General features: G+C 36.9%; 1 protein-coding gene across 4 annotated transcripts in view; it reads left to right on the forward strand.

The window, feature by feature from the left end:
• LOC124605803 (Ca(2+)/calmodulin-responsive adenylate cyclase) overlaps positions 1-16069 on the forward strand; it is a 353810-nt gene extending 337741 nt beyond the window's left edge. For all 4 annotated transcript variants that reach the window (XM_047137705.1, XM_047137704.1, XM_047137702.1 and 1 more), the window contains one exon: positions 14127-16069. The gene's annotated coding sequence lies outside the window, so the exon portion shown is untranslated. The remainder of the gene's footprint in view (positions 1-14126) is intronic.
• The last annotated feature ends 1349 nt before the right edge of the window (positions 16070-17418 follow it).

Here is a 17418-nt window from a genome sequence, read left to right on the forward strand (position 1 = left end):
CCATGGATTACTGGTGGGACAACGGAAAATGAATCACTGTGTGAAAAATTAGAAACCAGAAGAAAATGATGAGGGTACGGGATTGGAAACTGAAGGAGAGTGAAAGTGCTGAAAAGTATAGAGAATTAATCATACAAAAATTTCCAAAAGACGTTTTCTGCGATGTAGAAAAAGAATGGAGTGTATTCAAAGACAATTTAGTCGAAGCAGCACAAAAAGTATGTGGTGGAACATCTGGAAAGGAAAAAGTAAGACATAGAGGTTGGTGGGATGATACCACAATCCAAGCAGTTAGAAGAAAAAATGGAGCATGGAGAAAGTGGTGGAGAACTAAAAATGACGAGGACCATAAAAGATATATAGAGGAAAAGAAGAAGTGCAAAGAAATAGTGGAAACAGCAAAGAAAAAGGCATGGGAAGAGTTTACAAAAGAACTTGAAGAAGATATGAACAGTAATAAGAAAATGTTCTATAAAATGATGAAAAATAAAAGGAAGGCTTCTGAAGTACCAGTAAAGATGGAAACAGAGGATGCTACTGTGATTGAAGATCCATGGAATATAAAAGATCTCTGGAGAGAACATTTTAAGAAACTGTTAAATGCTGAGGAGCAGGTACACGAGGAAACAACAAATAATGGAGAAATTGAGAGAAGTTGGGAAGCAGAATTAGGACAAATTACAAGGGAAGTAATGGAAACAGCTGTGAAGCAGATGAATGAGGGGAAAGCTCCAGGACCTGATGAAGTATCAGTGGATATGATAAGAACAGCAGGTCCAGTGGGAATGCAGTGGCTGTATAGAGTACTGTCCAGTGTGTGGAGAAACAGTACAATACCTGATGATTTTAGAAGAGGAGACATTGTTCCCAATCTTCAAAAAAGGCAATAAAAGGCTTTGTAAAAACTACAGTGGACTAACCCTTACGATTCATACAGCCAAGATTTTTGAAAGAATTTTACAAAATCGAATAAGTGAAAAGATAGAAAAGGAGCTGGGTGAAGGACAGCATGGGTTTAGGAAACGAAGAAGCATGATCGACCCGACATTTTCTGTCCGCCAGCTGATGGAAAAAAAGTTGGGACTATAAAAAAAGGGTGATAATAGTTTTTATAGAATAGAATGGATACATTCTATAAGACAGTGTACAGTGGACACAATTGTAGGATTAGAATACCATTGGGGAACACTGAATACTTCAAAATAAGACAAGGACTTAAACAAGGAAGTATTATATCTCCTGCACTTTTTAATATGGTGATGGAGGAAATGAAGAGGGCAGTTCAAGAAGAAAAAGATGAAAAGATGATTTTTGCAGATGATATGGTAATATGAGGTGATACAGAGGTAGATGTATAGTTACACTTGATGCATGGAAGGAAATAATGAAAAGGTATGGATTAAAAATAAATAAAGATAAGAGTCAAGTAATGGTATTCGGGAAGAGACAAAGGGATCAACGGAAATATTACTTTGAATGGAGAAAACCACAAAGTGGTAGACATTTTCACTTATTTCTGGAGTGAAATATCTAGTGATACAAGAATAACCAACGAAATTAATAGGAGGTTACAGAAGGGAGGCAATTTCTACCAAACAATAAAACACCTGATCTGGAATAACGAAGTTTCAGAATAAGCAAAACTCCTTATTTATAAGAGTTATTACTTCCCTATTGTCACCTATGGAAGAGAAACATGGACAATGACAGAAAGGGACTGGAGAAGACTGCAAGCAGGGGAAATAAAAAAAAAAGAGATTAAGGTTGTACAGGCATGTTAAGAGGATGGGTGTAGAGAGACTTCCCAAAATTATGGAAGAACTGAAGATGGATGGAAAAAGACTTAGAGGGCACCAAAAAACACAGTGGAAAATGGGAGTGAGACTATCTGTGGAAAGGAGTGGTGGGACCTGGCAGCAAGTAGAGGAAGAAAAGTGGAGGGAGGACCGAGCCAAATGGAGAGGACGCGTCAGCACCCAGACCCAGCAGTAGCTGGAGCGGGATCTGGATACACACATATTAGGCCTACCAAAAAAATGTATTAAAGATCTGTTTCTTTTTCTATGCAATTCTGACAAAGCCAATTTGTCTTGGTGCCTGTTAGATAGCTTTCTTTGATTTAGTTTATAAATTGCAACACCTTACAAACTTCTAACAATAATTAAGGCTATTTTTTCATAAAACGTTTCATCCCCTATTTCACCCCCTTAGGGGTTGAATTTTCAAAGTCTCTGAATATATGTAATTTAACATATTTTTTATTTCTAAATCAGAAATCAAATGTCAGTTTTCATAGATGTAACTTTAAAAATAATTTAGCAGTTCTTTAATTATTATTTATTTTCAAAAAACTTTTGCCCACTATTTCATGCTCACAACCATTGATTTGCTGTACAATTCTGTTTTCTGAAGCTACAGTGAGTGATCAAAGACACCAAAAGCATCACCTGGGTCAAAGAAAATTCCAGAGGAAAATTCTTTTATCATTGAAGGCTTTAAGAAGTCAGACAGTAAGACTTAAAAAGTGCATCATTGATAGTTCAATTTTTTTTGTAAATCCAAACTAGTGTTTGGTAAATGATTTCATTTTATCAAGAAGTGCTGTTGTTTGATTGTATATGGCTTTCACAGTTATCTTAGATATAACAGGGAGTATGGAAATGGGACAGCAATTGTTCACAGCATGATTGTCCCCTTTCTTGAAAACTAAAATTATCATCACTTTCCATATTCCTATGTTCATTAGTTGCTTCAAAATTTGTGGAGATATTTTCTGTCTTTTGAACTAAATGGAAGGCAGTTTGTATTTTTGCCATACGCATTTCACTTTTTTTAATTTATAAAGCATCTTCAGTGACCTGTAATACATATTTTCTTTTATATAATATATAAGAAATGCATTATATAGTAGTTGCAAGTATGTTACTGTGTTACAATATTACATTTTCACATATTTTTCTCTTATTTTTCAGGTTAGATACCACTTTTGCAGCACAGGTTTCATGATGCTAAATTGAACACACTCTCTCTCTCTCTCTCTCTCTCTCTCTCTAGCAAGCAAGCAAGCACACCTTACGCATACATTACCACGAACTCCAGCATGTCAAGCTGGAATCCAACATCATTTGGGATGCAAGCAGCAATCTGGAGGGTGTAAAGAAGGGGAAGGGATAGGGATAGGGATAGTGATAGTGATAATAGCGTATGAGTGGCAGCATCAGGATGTGTGGGGCAGGGAGATTGGGGGGGGGGGGGGGGGGGTGGAGACAAAAAATGAGAGAAGCAGGGAAATACTGACAGATGTATTGGCAGAGGGCTGCAAATAAACAGGGTGGGGGACGAGAATGGGGAGGAGATGACACGACAGAGGGAGTGGAACCTGTTGGGTGGAGGGTATGGGGATTAAACCTGGATTCGGCCTACAGTAACAGTGTCCCCACACACTCCACCCAACAGTTTCCACCCCCTCTGTCCTATCATCTCCTCCCCCTTCTCATCTCCCACCCTGTTTATTTGCAGACCTCTACCAATGCCTATGCCTGTCTTTTCCCCATTCCTCTCCTATTTTGTTCCTCTTTTCCCCACCTCCCTGCCCCACAACCTTGTGGCGCTGCCAATGTTGGCAGTCCACTCCCTGAATATTCCACCAGACAGTGTTCATCTCTCTCCCACCCTTATACTACTAGCCCTTCCCCTTCCCCACCCCCTCCATCCCATGTGATGTTGCATTCCAGCCCGAGAAGTCTGCAACTAGACATTCCTTCTTTAAGTTAAGTAGCAATCTATCTTTAACTACTACATAACGCATTTCTCATATACAGTTACAGGCCACTAAATATGCTTTATAAATAAAAGAAGTGAAATGTGTATGGCGAAAAACAAACTGCCTTTCATTTAATAGCAAAATGGAACATACCTCCATGAAACTAGAATTATTCTTGAGGTCTTTAGTACTTCTGAGAAACAATATTTGGTTGAGCTGTTTATTGCGTTACATACAGATGTGAAAATTTCCGCCTCGTAACATCAATCAAAAGCGGTCTTGCTGTGCTGGTGCAGTGAACAGCAGAAAAAGCAAGAGTGAAACTACAGCCATAATCCTGAGGGCCTGCAGCTCTACTATATGGTTAAATGATTATGGAGTCTTCTTGGGTAAAATATTCCAGAGGTAAAATAGTCCCACATTCAGATCTCTGGGCAGGGACTGCTCAGGAGGGTGTCGTCACCAGGGGAAACAAAACTGGTGTCCTATGAATCAGACAGGGGCATGTTAGAGCCCTTAATTGGTTAGAAAATTAAAAAGAGGAATTGGCTGGTTGATGTTAGATGCAGTGGGAATTAGTGAAGTTCTGTGGCAGGAGGAACTGAACTTCTGGTAAAGTGAATACAGGGCTATAAATACAAAATCAAATAGGGATAATGCAGGAGTGGGTTTAATGATGAATAATAAAGTAGAAATGCAGGTTAGCTACTATGAACAGCATTGTGAAACATCATCGTAACCAAGACAGACTTAAAGCCAATATCTATGACAGCAGTACAAGTTTATATGTCAACTACCTCAGCAGGTGATGAAGAGAGTGAAGAAATGTGTGAGGAAATAGAATAAATTATTCAGATAATTAAATGAGATGAAAATTAAATAGTGATGGAATTTAATAGGAGGAAAAGTATGAAAAGGTAAATAGTAGGTGAATATGGATTTGGGGAGAGGAATGAAAGAGGAAGCCATCCAGTAGAATTTTGCACTGAGCATAATTTAATCATCATTAACACTTGGTTTGGGAATCATAAAAGAAGGTAATATACGTGGCAGAGACCTGGAGACACTGGAAGGTTTCAGATTGATTATATAGTGGTTAGACAGAGATTTAGGAAATAGATTTTAAATTGTAAGACATTGCCAGGAGCAGATGTGGTCTCCGACCACAATTTATTGGTTATGAACTGTAGATTAAAACTGAAGAAATTGGGGAAAAAACAGGAAATTAAAGAATGGGACCTGGATGAGTGAAAGAATTGGAGGTTGCTGAGACTTTCAGAGGGAGCATTAGGCAATGGTTGACTAGAACAGGGGAAAAAATATTGTAGAAGAGGGATGGGTAGCTCTGAGAGATGAAATAGTGGAGGCAGCAGAGGATCAAATAGGTAAAAAGACAAGACCTAATAGAAATCCTTGGATAACATAACAGACACCGAATTTAACTGATGAAAGAAGAAAATTGAAAAATGAGATGACAGGAAGTACACAGTGGCTAAGCAGGAATGGCTAGAGGACACATGTAAGGATTTAGAAGCATATTTCACTAGGGGAATGATAGATACTGCTTGCAGGAAAATTAAAGAGGCCTTTGGGGAAAAGAAAGCAGCTGTTTTAATATCAAGAGCTCAGATGGAAAACTAATCCTAAGCAAAGAAGGGAAAGCAGAAAGGTGGAAGGGGTGTGTAGAGGGTATATACAACAGAGATAAACTTGAAGACAATATTGTAGAAAGGGAAGTGTACGAAGATGAAGATGAGGTGGGACATATGATACTAAGAGAAGAAATTGACAGAGCTCTGAAAGATCTAAGTCAAAACAAGGGCCCGTGAGTAGACATATTCTGTTAGAACTACTAATAGTCTTGGAAGAGCCAGCCATGACAAAACTCTACATCTAGTGGCCAAGATGTATGAGAGAGGCAAAATATGCTCACACTTCAAGAAGAATGTAATAATTCCATTTCCAAAGAAAGCAGTTGCTGACAGGTGTGAAAATTACCAAACTGTATTAAGTGATGCTTGCAAACTACTAACACAAATTCTTTACAGAAGAATGGAAAATCTGGTAGAAGCTGACCTTGGAGAAGATCATTTTGGATTCTGAAGAAATTCAGGAACAATTGAGGCAATACTGAACTTACAAGTTATCTTATGCAACCTCTACACTGAACAAGCAGTGAAGAAAACTAAAGAAAAATTTGAAGTAGGAATTAAATTTCAGGGAAAAGAAATAAAAACTTTAAGGTAATGACACTGAAATTCTGTTGTAGACAGCAAAGGACTTGGAAGAGCAGTTGAACGGAATGGCCATTGTCTTGAAAGGAGGATATAGAATGAACATCAGCAAAGGCAAAATTAGGAAATGACACATTTAAAGTAGTAGATGAATTTTGCTATCTGGGCAGCAAAAGAACTGATGATGGCTTAAATGAGGACATAAAATGTAGACTGGCAGTGGCAAGAAAAGTATTTCTGAAGAAGAGAAATTTGTTAACATATAATATAGAGTTAAATGTTGAAGTCTTTTCTGAAAGTATTTGTCTGGACTGTAGCCATGTATGGAATGAAACATAGACAATGAACAGTTTAGACAAAAAAGGAGGGGAAGCTTTTGAAATGTGGTGCTACAGAAGAATGTTGAAGGTTAGATGGGTAGATTACGTAACTGATGATGAGGTAATAAATAGAATTAGGGAGACAAGGAATTTGTGGCCCAACTTGACTACAAAAAGAGATTGGTTGTTGGTTCACATTCTGAGACATCAAGGGATCACCAATTTAGTATTGGAGGGAAGTGCGGGGTGTGAAAATAGTCGAGAGAGACCAAGAGATGAATACAGGAAGCAGATTGAGAAGAATGTAGGTTGCAATGGTTATTTGGAGATGACGAGGCTCACACAGGATAGAATAGCATGGAGAGCTGCATTAAACCAGCCTTCAGATTGAAGACCACCACCACAACAACAACAACAACACTGTAAAGTTTGGAAGGTAGGAGACAAGGTACTGGCAGAAGTAAAGTGGTGAGGACGGGGCGTGAGTCATGCTTGGGTAGCTCAGTTGGTAGAGCACTTGCCCGCGAAAGGCAAAGGTCCCGAGTTCGAGTCTCAGTCCGGCACACAGTTTTAATCTGCCAGGAAGTTTCAACAACACAATAAACTGGTAGTTTGATGATTGCATATATTAAGAACCTTACTGAGGAGTTTTTTTTATACTTTTTAAAGTATCTTTGGAAATTTGGACCACAGTTTGTTTTGTTTTGTTTTGTACAGTACAGTACATTCTATATAAAGTTAATTCTTGGTTGCACAAAAGACGATTATTCCCTTCGTGATTCATCTTTTGTACCCATCACTTCTGAATGGCTTTTCTATATGTCTTTTGAGAGGAAAGGCACTGTTAAAACAATGACACAGATAATCAACAGATATTTTTGTTTTTCCCTCAGTGCCATCCTCATGATAAACAGTTCCCCAGGTCTTCTGCTTCAGCAGGTACTTCATTAACATTACATTGTAGGTATCTTTGATGGAAACACCTATATTTTGGAGAACTACACCTCTGAAATATGTCATAAAGCTCATCACTGATGCGATGTAGCCCTCATTAGCTATTGAACTGAACAAAATTTGTCTTCCATATGCTGGCCAGCATATTACATGTTACACCAAGCATATGGTCAGACGCACTCAAGGAAAAGTGAGATCATTCTGAAGTGTAATGAGGCAGTAGAATAGAGCAAGCATTTTGAACAATGCCGTTGTGTTAGTTGTATTGTTTGCGTAGACATCTGACCTACAACAAAAATGCTTTAGTATGAGGCAAAATGGGTTTGTGGCATTTGGAAGAAAGTATATTCATTGAGTCACCCTTAACCTTGCTTCCACTTAACTATAAACCTTATCATGAGGTATCTCTTAAATTTATGAGCTCACTGGGTAAGGAGTTGCAGTACATGGCACCTTTGATACATGGACTTCTATCCATTAATCTAAGTCTTCTGTGGCTAAGTTAAAATATTCCTTATTCCTTGTATTATAACCACAAAATTCCATATTTGTGCTAGTTATTTTTCTGTCCCCTTTCACTGTTGTGGTTTTGGAAATCAATACTGTATATACAGTCACAATACAAACATTTAAAAATAGACTGTTACATTAGATTCTCTTTTTGACTTCAGCTACTATCGTCAGAATCATATTCTGTAACACAAAGACTCTATATTTGTTTATTTGTCCAAGAATCATTTTAGTACATTGTTTGTACATATGATATAGGACAGTGGTAAACCTAGTTAATTTACAACGTAGTGTACTAAATTGCTTGTACATGTGATAATAGCAGTTACTAAGTGAGACAACATGATAAGCACAACGTAAACTATATAAAAAATTTGGTAAAAATCAGCCAGTGCTGCAACACGTCCCAAGTAGGAATATCCAGTGACAGTGCTGTCGGTGAAGAGCTATGGCGGTGAAGAGCTATGGCCTGTAGAGCTTTCGACATGACAAGGCACAAAAAACATTTACCTTTGGGGAATCACGCTCAAATTCAGTGCATTTGTGTGGATCCTTTGTACCCCAGATTCACAATTATGCCTGTTCACTTTCCCATTAGTGTGAAAAATTGCTTCTTCATTAAAAATTAAGTGATGAACAATGCCATCCCCATCCTCATTCAGTTGTTGCAACTGTGAACAAAATAGAGAACGCTTGTCTTTGTCGTCATCATTGAGCTTCTGCGCTAGCTCCAGTTTGAATGGTTTCATAGACAGCTTCTGTCAATGGAGCCATTTTGAGTTCACGAGATGCGTGATGCACCAATTTCTTTGGACTCCTCATGAATGTCTCTCATATCCACTCCACATTTACTTCACCCACACTGGGATGTCCGGTCCTCTTTGCCGGCCACAAGCAACCTGTTCTAACAAATTTGTTGTGCCAGTGCTAATCGGCCTTCCTTGTTGGTGGCTTCTTACCGTACTTGGTTCTAAACTTCTGTTGAACAGCTGTAGCACACTTGTTTTTGTCGAACTCCAACACAGAGAATGCTCGGTCCACAACTGAACTCGCCCTGTTTGTGACTAGTGCTTACTATTGGCAAATTACCAAACTACGCTGTGGCAGTATACATGAAAAAAAAAAAAAAAACTTTCACGGTTTCTCTTTGAAATGACGTATATATTATGTCATACAATGTTTGGTTCTTGTGCAATAAATAATTGAAAGTGTTCCCGGACTTTATGTACACCCTGTATATACAAGCAAGGCAGCAACAGTATTTTGAGAGTTTTAAAAAGGGGTCTACAGGAATCCTTGCATTTAGCCTTTTCTTACCCTGATAATCTTTTTCTGTATTTTAAATGTTTTTGTAGAATTTGTGGAATTCCCCCAAAAAATTATTCCATACATAAGTAGCGACTGTTTAGGTGCACCTCCCACTTCAGATCTGCCTGAACATGAGTGCCTAGAAATTTTGTACCACTGACCTTAGACACATTTTCTCCTTTGATAATGAAAACAAGGTTTACAGGATGGAGGTTTTGTGTGGTGTGGAAGTTAACTGCCACAGTTTTTCAGAATTTATTATGAGCCTATTGGTCCTCAACCAGTGCATTGAGGTACGCTTAACTGATATTGCAGTCTCTTGCAGATTTTCCTCATTCTGTAATTTAATTAGAATGTTAGTGTCATCTGCAAAGAGTACAGTGGTTCCATTGCGTATTTTACTAGCCAAGTCATTCATATACAGCAGAAATAGTACAGATCCCAGAACTGACCCTTGTGGGACTCCATACTTGATTTTCTCCTCATCACTGTAAAAACTAGAAATTTTTTGTGTTTCACTATCTTTGTATTTTATTTCTGTTATCTTCTGATGTTTACTGAGGTACGACTGGAGCCACCTTTCAGACTGGCCTCTAACTCAATAATTACTTGACTTACGCAAGAGAATGCCATGATCAATAACATTGAAGGCTTTACTTAGAGCCAGAAATATCCCAGATACATGTTGCTTATCATCCACTGCTTCTAATATTTCATTTACGAAGGCAAAATTTGCTGTCTGAGTTGACTTTCCAGCTCTGAACCCATGTTGGGAGTCACTTATCAGCCTCTCTCTATTCAAGAAAACTGTTAACCTTCCAAGGAACAGTTTTTCCATAACTTTGCTGAAGTCTGACAATACTAAAACTGGCCTATAATTAATAATATTACTTTTTGCACCCTTCTTATGCAAAGATGTTACTTTTGCAGTTTTTAGATTATTTAGAAACACACCACTCTCAAAAGATGAATTTACTATGTCTGTTGGCAGTTCCACAATAAATGTTGCATGAAGTTTGATAATAGCATCTGGTATCTCAACAACACCCACTGAATATTTATTAGGTAATTCTTTTATGATTCTTGACAGTCCCTCAGGTGTTGTTAGATACATAAATAATGTGTTTGGGTGAATTTTTTGATCTGAGTGACTGGCTGGCTGTTTGTAAAGGTGTATATTTATTAACTACTGTGCTATATTGGAGAAATTATTGTTGAAAGCACTAGCCACATGTTTGGGGTCAGTTAGTTTATTTTTATTCATAATCAGCTCTATATTATTGTGATTAACTGGCCTGTTGCCCATTTCTTTCCTTATAATTTGTGAGTTTGCTTTAGTTTTATTCTTGGAATTACACAATATTGACAAAATTTTCTAGTTTTTTTTTGCTTTTGAAATAACTTGTATTTCTCATTGGTATCATTACAGTCATATACATCTTTCCAACTTTCACCCTTTAGGAGAGAACAAAAACATTCCACATTTTTTGTACTGAAATTCCTTACTATGTGTCATATTCTGCCGGGAATTGAGTGTCCTGAAATATTCATTGCTAGAATTTGAGCATTGTGACCACTAAAACTAACATGTTATACGCATATTTGCACGCATTTTTTCAAGATATGATCGATAATAGATGAAGAGGTTGGCGTTACTCAAGTTGGTTCAGTTACCGTGTAAATGAGTGTATGATATGTTCCTCCCCACAAAACTCACTACACAAGTAATGCCCCAGAAACACTGCAACATATTATGAAACATTGTAAAAACTTCAGGAGTACGCACATCTCTGAAATTGACAGAGCAGATATCAAAATAAAATCAATACATAGGGAATTTTGGCAAAACGAGGCCGATAAAGATGCCACAGAACATGACAGAATTTGTTTTAAAGAGAATGGGAGAGTTGTAAAGGGCAGTTTGTGACTAGCAGATACTTTTAATAATTGCTTTTTATGCAAGATAATGGATTCAAATAGTTCAGAAGAGAAAGCAAAACAGTACACTGAAGAAGCAATACAGATGTCATTTAATGAATTAAAAATTAATCTTGCATCACCATCTGAATTGCAGAAGATCATCATCATGACTGTAAATAGAACATGTTCATAGGACACGGATAATATCTTGAACAAGACCCAAAAAGTTGTGGCCCTATAGTTGTAATGTTCTTAGTCACTTACAAAATGCATCATTAACTCGGGGTATTTTCACAGAAATATTGAAATGTGCCATTTTTAGCCTTCTGTATAAAAAGGGTGACTTGATAGATATCAACAACTACTTGCCAATGTCACACAACTTCCTAAAATTTTTGAGCAGGCAATTGTATACCAGGTCTGTTAACCTACCTGGGTAGTAAAGGGTTGATTAGCCTGTCGCAGTTTGGACTTCAAAATGGTCATTCTACCAGGTTAGCTGTTTATACATTTACTGAAAACACAATAAAAACACAATAAAATCTTTAAATATAAAACATCTCCAGTTGGGATCTTGTGTGGCTGTTTAGTAAAAGAAATTGATTTTGTCAGTCATAATATTTTTTTAGAGGACTTAGTCGTGGAATATGCAAATGGTTGATTTAGTTCTGATTTAAGAAACAGAATGCATAAAATTACCCTAGGCTGCTAGAGTAATACAATAAGGTGTGCCACATAATGTGCAATGGGAGTCCCATAGGGTTCAATCATTGCCCAACTACTGCTCTTGCTTTATAATGATGATTTGCTATTTTACCTGAATCAAGAGGTGAAATTAATCCTGTTTGCAGATGATTCAAGCATTTTTATGAAGCTGATGAAAGAAAAATCAACAGAGAAAAATAGTTAAAGATGTGTTCATGAAAGTTACTTAATTGTTTTCCACAATGGCCTAGCTTTAAACTTTGAAAAAATGCAGTTCATCTTGTTTCATACTAACAAAAATATCATACCTCCTGTTAACCTAGTCTATCACAAACAAATAATAAACAGGATAAGAAGTTGTTATTTGTGAATACTGATGAACAACTGTGAAAACCATATAGGAGACCTGCTAAAACGTTTCAGTTTGATAACTTTTGCCATTAGAATAACTGGCAACTTTGTGGATAGAGAAGTCAACAAATTAATGTATTTTCATTCATTTATGTCTTATGGGATAATATTCTGGGCTAACTTCTCACATAGGAAAAGTATTCATTGCACAAAAGAAAGTAATTAGAATAATGTGTGGACTTCACAAACGTAAATCTTGTAGGTATCTCCTTAATCAGCGGGGCATGTTAACTACAGCTTCACAACACTTTATTAATTAATGAAATTTGTTATTAACAATCCATCAAGTTCAATAGTTACAAATGTATTCGCAACTACAACTTAGGAAGGAAAAATTATCACCATTACCCTCTAATGAACCAAACTTTGGTACAGAAAGAGGTGAAATATGCAGATATAGAACTCTTCGACAATCCACCCACAGAAATAAAATGTCTGACAGCATAAGTGTTTTAAAATGTAGATTAAAGATGATTTCTGAATTTATATATAGGGCAGCTATCCTTGAAGCATGGAGACTAGACATTAGCTTATTACATACATGATCAATCTGACATTTCCAGGTTGATCCCCCAGCCTGAAAGTACATTACTTTGGTTTTTGAGAAGTTAACCCATAAATTTGAACTTCCTTACAAACATTACAGGGATGATTTCTCCAGCAGAATAGATGTGTCATAGGAAGACATGGTGTTGAATGGTTCATTATCTTGTGTACTAGGATGCTCATTCACATATTTTAAAAAAGAAATGGTCCCTGTTGCTCATCAAATATTATCGTTTTCATTCTGGACCTTTTTCTGTCTATAATGTTCCGATTGTCATGGACAGTTTCAGTACATGACTCTAGTAATGCCACATGATTTGCACTGAGGACATCATTTGCAAGTTTTCAACAGCAATCCTCTATGGTATACTGAGAACATTAGATCTGATGGTTAGCAATGAATTGGGGCACATTTGAAACCATTTAGATGTTAGCACACTTTGGGTACAGTTCAGATCTGTGCCTTTTCTGTATATCCACAATAATGCTACTGATCTCAAAGCAAGGACCATTGTATTGTGGACTGAAGAAAATTAGATGGATTTTCTGGATTAGCGTGCTCAAAGCCCCAACCTGAACCCAACTATGAGTCTTTGCGTAGAATTCTGTGGGATATTAGGTTCCACCATTCTGAAACATTCCTCATGACTCAGTCTATCTATTAGTAAAAGCCGTATCAAAATCCCTATAGTAGTTCCTTAGATTAGCCTTCACATACAGACTGAAAAATACAATGTGGGGACTTTAATTTATAAGTGTAGATGTTGCACGCTGTATCAGTTTGTTCACAAATCAACAGTAAATATTCATAACACGTCCGGAATCAGAAAGCAAATTTGCATTGCATGTACCAGATATGACTGAAAAACCTTTCTAAAGATTGAATGTTGTAATAGTAGGAAAATAGAGGAACTGACCCACTGTTAAGTACGTGCTATCGTCCTTAGAATTAACAATAATGGTAGTCTGGAGACGTTATGTAATATAGTTACTTTTTCTTTACCATTAACTTCCTGTCTGTTTTGTATTGAAAAAATCGAAGATATTCAAAAACTATAAATATAAATAACTGCACAACAAATACAGGTAGATGAGGTATAGATAATAAAACTTGGTGTAAATACATAGCAAGTAGTAAAATTGGAGCCAAATGTAAAAGTAAATATGAAATGTGCATCCGGACAACACTTTCTGATATAAGCAGGAAAAAGATGAGAAATGTGAAACGTTCTGAGAATGTATTGCCCTAATAAATGAAAATCAATGTAATGGTGAATGAAGCATTGCACACACTGTGCGTGGCCAATAGATGATTTGGTATTCATTTTGTTGAACCATTAAAAGAGGCGTGTATTGAAGTAAAAAGGAATCCACAATATGTGTGATAGATTATGAAAAATAGCTTTGCATCCCATATTATTTCATGTCTCTGATTTTCCTTTTTCTTTTTTCCAGAGGTGTTAGCCATATTGGACATCAGATAAGTCTCCACAGCGTCTGTGCAGACGGTTTGTAAACTGCATTTATACAAAACACCAAATATTTGTTAAATATACAAATGGGAATAGCAGACCAAGAAGATATGCCTCACATAATATTAAGGAAAGGATCAGTGTGTAAGTTAAAAAGTGGAAAAAAATAAAAAGCAAAATACAACATCGTGTGGAACATTGTCAACATTAGCAGATAGTAAAATAAAAGTAGTCGAAAACACAAATTGCAGCTGTTAACTCTATTTTGAATTCTTCATTGCATAAAAATATTCTGGGTGTTATTCCAAATTTTTTGCTGTGTCTAATTTGTTTGGGATTTAAATAATCTGTAGAAAGTAATTTATTGTTAATTTTAAAGAAAATACATTTTAATAAATTCTTGTTGTTGTATTTTCTGTGTGTGTAAATATTAGCATTTCCGAACATATAGCAATTTTTCTTACTGCCAATGTATATTTTTGGTGTCTTTTTCACATATTTGTATATGTAGATATGTCTATCCCAATAAGTCCTTAGATATCTAGTGACTTATTCAGGACTGAAGCCTTCCATTACCATTTTACTTTTGGGCTGTAATATTTGTGTGTATTTAATGTAAAAACGGATAGCTCACATTCAAGTAATTTAATTCAGAGACCATAGAGAAAATACAAAATAAAACCATATTTCGGCAGACTTGCTGACTTTATTACTATGTTTCAACAACAGTACTCTGGATGGCCCTAAACAAATAGTAATCAAAATCTTATTAATTCCTTAGCATTTAAAATGTGTGCTAATCTACATTTTTTTGCTTAATTGTTCTGTGCTAATGAGTCTTTTTGTATGTGTAACTGTTATCAGAAGCACTAATCAACAATTCCAGTACAAATTTTGTATATTAACAATTAAATGTGTAAATTCTGTAGAATACTATGCACACAATTTGGACTTTCGACTACTTTCACTATGTTTCCTCTTGCCTGTGAAGACTGCTGGTGTGTACGTGAGATGTGACAATAAGGTGGTACTCTTGAAATTGTGATGCAGACTGAATATTGTTTTAGAGTTTCAAGTGACTGTTTATAATAGGTACTTCAGGGGAATAAAATGGCCAGTTTTTTTTCTTCTCCTGGATTTGTGTGTGTTTGTCAGCACCATATATCATCCCTTCTAATACTCAGATGATTATTTTGTACTTTGTCATTGTTATTGGCATATACTCATGCCAGAACTGTATTACAGAGAAAGTGATAGTATCACTAACTCATGTAAAAGAAAGAGTGCAGCTCTATAAATTTTGCTAGTGAATGGAATGTGCATTTTTCTTGTGTGTGTGTGTGTGTGTGTGTGTGTGTGTGTGTGTGTGTGTGTGTGTGTCAGAGAGAGAGAGAGAGAGAGAGAGAGAGAGAGAGAGAGAGAGAGAGAGAGAGAGAGCATTGTTGCAGTATGTTCATGAATGTAATGCATGAGCCATGAGGAGTGTAAATGAATGTACTGTAATATGTTTGTCATATCTGCAATCACTGGCAAACTGTTGTTGTTGATTATTGCACATAAGACTATTTCTTAAAGCATACAAATTCTTTATTTATCTTGAAACTATCATGCAGAATATTTATTTTCTGGTTGTTCATGTCATATAATACCAGATGCAAAAAGTGACAGTTTTGCCTATTTGGTTGTGATTGTGTGCCCTTCATATTTACATCTGTGCCTACAGGTTCATTTGTAATACATTTTTTTCCTTCAACATTTTGCCTATGTCATCTTTCTTATTCATCTGTCTTTTTATGTGTATACTTTTACTGGAACTTCAAGTTCAAGAAAATTATTACTGCCCTAAATACATTGTTTCAGAGAAAACAGACTTATTGTACTACAATATGCAGGAAAAATAAATAAAATCAGTCTGTTCAGCAAACAGCCAGTAATCTTATTTTCCTCAAATGTACAAAACTAAGGTAAAGGAGTCACAAACCCAAATGTTGACTCGAACACCATGTTGTGTTATTCAACATGCTACATCCAGCCAGTTTACTATACAACAGTTTACTGTAAAAATCCCATGCATGTTGCATCTTGATTTCCTTTTCAGAAACACAAATGTTTGCAAGTGGTGAAAGCTAAGTGGTAATAATTTCTTCCCAGATTGGAGACTAACTTTTAATGAGATTTGCTATGTCATTGTGAAATCAAACATTGTAAAATCCAGAATGGAATGTAACAGTATTAAGAAAAGGATTGTTTGCTACTCACCATATAGCGGAGATGCTGAGTCAAAGATAGGCACAACAAAAAGACAGTTGGAAAGTGAGCTTTTGGCCAACAAACCCTTCATTGAAAACTTACACCACACTCACACGTATACAAAGAAGACACCCCCCCTCCTCCACCCCCCCCCTCCCCCGAACACAACCCACACACACATGACCAGCATCTCTGGCAGATGAAGCCAGGTTACTGTGAGGTATACTGTGGAAGCATGCAGTAACATTTTCTGGAAACAGTCTTCATTTTAAGGAATCCTTGATGACTGAAGGACACAAAGCTTCACTCCTTGCCTGGGCCTGCCAACACCGTTATTGGACTGTTGACGATTGGAAACGTTACCTGGTTGGATGAGTCTCGTTTCAAGTTGTATCAAGTGGATGGATATGTATGGGTATGGAGACAACCTGATGAGCCGAAGGACCTAGCATGTCAGCTGGTGGAGGCTCTGTAATGGTGTGAGACGTGTGCAGCTGGAGAGATATGGTACCCCGATATGTCTAGATATGATTCTGACAGGTGACATGTATGTAAGCATTCTGTCTGATCACCTGCATCCATTTATGTCCATCGTGCATTCCGACAGACTTGGGAAACTCCAGCGGGACAATGCAACAACCAGAGTGGCTCCAGGAAACCCTTCTGAGTTTGAGCACGTCCACTGGCCACCAAACCTCCCAGAAATCAACATTTATGGAGCATATCTGGGATGCCTTGCAATGTGCTGTTCAGAAGAGATCTCCACCCCCAAATACTCTTCCGGATTTATGGACAGCCCTGCAGGATTCATGGTGTCAATTCCTTCCAGCACTAGTTCAGACATTAGTTGAGTCCATGGCACGTCATGTTGCGGCACTTCTGCGCGCTCACAGGGGACCTACACAATATTTGGCAGGTGTACTAGTTTCCTTGGCTCTTCAGTGTAAGAGTAAATTATAACAAATGCAAACAGACAAACACTGATATTTATGAGAATTATTTCTCAATTAACTATTTTGAAAAAA

Source organism: Schistocerca americana, chromosome 3 (assembly GCF_021461395.2).
Source record: "Schistocerca americana isolate TAMUIC-IGC-003095 chromosome 3, iqSchAmer2.1, whole genome shotgun sequence".
NCBI classification, from domain to species: domain Eukaryota; kingdom Metazoa; phylum Arthropoda; class Insecta; order Orthoptera; family Acrididae; genus Schistocerca; species Schistocerca americana.